Raw genomic sequence first — 2,943 nt, forward strand, 5'->3', positions numbered from 1 at the left:
TTGGAAAAAGGCTGCAATGAAACAAAGAGTGAAAAATTTAAAGGGGTCTGAATACTTTCCGTACCCACTGTACACACATAGGACAAGCTGATATAGAAGGTACTACACACATGTTATAGGCACTACACACAAAGGACCAGCTGATGTAGAAAGTACTACACACATGAGACCAGCTGTTATAAAAGGTAGTACACACATGGGACCATCTGTTATAGAAGGGACCACACACACAGGAGCAGCTGTTATAGAAGAGAGTACACACATGGTACCATCTGTTATAGAAGGTAGTACACACATGGGACCATCTGTTATAGAAGGGACCACACACACAGGAGCAGCTGTTATAGAAGAGAGTACACACATGGTACCATCTGCTATAGAAGGGAATACACACACAGGACCAGCTGATTTGGAGGTGCTACACACATTTTTTGAATTTCCCTGCTGTGGGATGAATACAGTTTTATCTAATCTAATCTAATCTAATAGGACCAGCTGTTATAGAAGGTACTACACACCTAGGACCAGCTGATATAGAAGGTACTACACACATAGGACCATCTGTTATAGAAGATACTACACACATAGGACCAGCTGTTTTAGAAAGCTCTGGACTTCAGTTGTCATGTAGATATTGTCCCCACACTTTACCCACTGTCATATATGGTAATAACATATTTTGACCTATTCAACGATTCATTTTTTTTTTAAATTATTAGGTCGGCTGCTGGTTGCACACTGTCTCTGCTCTCCTCCCCTCTGTCTGTCCTTGATTGCAGGAGTGAAGCCTGGTGTGCTGGAGTCAGGGTTCCAGCTGCAGCTCATCCGACCCAATCAACTACCAACCTACCACTCCTTGTCAGATCATAGTATAGACACGACGTTAGTCTCCTTGCTGACGCTACCTTTGGATTTGTTTGTATACCTTGCTTGTATTTATTTGTTCTTTGTCCGCCACAGTTCCCGTTTACCTGACTCCTGCTTCCACCTTCACTCCAGCTATCCACCACTCCTGCTCTCCACCCTGGCTAACTGGATTATTCCAGACATTGGGCTGGAATAAACCGGCTGGACCCGTTTTGCTCCTGTGTTTCTGCTGTCTGCCGTGAATGGTTTCATTCCATTTCAGATTGCCACCCGCCCGCCGGCTGAGCAGACAATGCATATAACAAATACATGAAACTGTATTTTATTATGTTCATTGTTGGAATCCTCAAATACGTTAGACAAAAAACATTAATATTTTAAATTTGTATATTTTCTAGTCGCCGACCAGTACGTACTACGTCATTTCTGGAGTACTTTTCTGATTGTTTTAAAAAAAACTTTATTACAGCTCATAACTTACTGGAACAAAACTGAGAAACGTGTTGTTGCTGGTGACCAAACCCCTGATTAAATCTATGAACACTGAAGCCATACTGTCGTTAAGTTACTAACCAATACAAACGTTTTTTTCTAAACTGCACTTAAGTGTTAAGGTGCTAAGGTTCCCCCACTTGCCAAATCCAACTTTAACCTCTGATGACAAGTAGGACTCTGGTCACCTCATCTTTTTGCACATTGACAGTTTAATGTTAATTTTTTTACTATAGCTAATCTAACCATTCATTTAAAGTTCTTTTTCTAACTTCGTTCGGTGTTTCACTATGGGAATTGCCTTGGCGTGACCAACTATGGAAGCTCCAATGACACCACGTCTGTCTGTGACAGACAGGTCAAACTGTGCTGGGGCCACGGCCCCTCATATTATCACAGTCGACCGGCTCCTTACAAATCATTCTCGCTTTCTTCCAGGGAAGAAACTATACTAAGCTCCCTCATCACTTCTAGGCTAGTTTGCTTGGTTATCTGCTTAACAGTTCACAGACGGACCGTTAAGGACTACGTCGCCGAACGCAGTTTTCCTACCCAGTCTGGATTTTCTGAGTAAGTACTTCGATTGAAGTTTTTACCTTGTAATTACACAGTTAAAGCAGTGTCCGCGTCACAGCGAACTGTCTTTTTCTGCCGGCTAGCCGGTATTTGATTACCGGCTGCTAGCGGTGTAACTTTTGTACCCTTCGGGTAACGCGTTACGGCGAGCCTCCCTGGGTGTTTGGTTGGCATTTACTTGGTAACCGAACAGAGTATCTGGAGTGAGCTAACGTGTTACAGCGGGCTAACTCTTTCGGTACAGGGTTAAAGTTAGCGCGGGCTAAGCCCCAGGTGTTACTTTATCCGACAGGCTAACGTGTTACGACGCTCCTGCAAGGGCTGTATATTTACGCAGTTTTTTCTTCCTTTCCAGTATGTCCTCAGCAGCGGCCCCCGCCAAAGTGCTGGAGCCGAAGGCGAGTGAGGCTGTATCCCGCCCGTGCCCCGCGTCATGCGGAGCATCCATATCGGGCAGACGGCTGAGAGTGGCCATGGCTAACAGTCAGGACCCATGTCTGTCGGGAGCGACCCCAAAGGCCACAAGCAGCACCCATCAGCCGTGCGCTACAGAAAGCTGGGTGGAAATGATGGACGAGGAATCCCTGGTCATGCGGGCGGTGAGAGACCTGTACGATGGCAAGAGCCTCCCACCAGCCCACCCACCGGTGAAATAGCTTCTGCCGGCTGTGCCTGCCTGTATGAAGGAGATGAGTCGGTACTTGTCCAGCCCTTTTAAGAGTAGGCTCCCAACCAAGGGCTGCTCTAAGCTTGAGATCTTCGGGATGGGGGAACTGGGGCTGGCCGAACCCCCAGCGGTGGAGCCTTCAGTGGCTCATCACCTCTACCCAAACCGCCGCTCTCTCTCAGCCTCCCACAACATTCCTCTGCCTAACAAGACAGAGCGGCTCACCGCCTCCATGTTTCAGAGGATGTACAGTTATGCAGCACTGTGACAGGGCGCATTGCGGCCGTCACCGTAGCGATGCGCAACTTGTACCTCCAATGTTTGCACACTGACTTTTCAAT

General features: G+C 46.8%; 1 pseudogene; it reads left to right on the top strand.

Annotated features, from left to right (window-relative positions):
* Window positions 1–2,591, top strand: part of LOC117960557 — a 22,529-nt pseudogene extending 19,938 nt beyond the window's left edge.
* The last annotated feature ends 352 nt before the right edge of the window (window positions 2,592–2,943 follow it).

This window comes from Etheostoma cragini, chromosome 17 (genome assembly GCF_013103735.1).
Source record: "Etheostoma cragini isolate CJK2018 chromosome 17, CSU_Ecrag_1.0, whole genome shotgun sequence".
NCBI lineage: Eukaryota > Metazoa > Chordata > Actinopteri > Perciformes > Percidae > Etheostoma > Etheostoma cragini.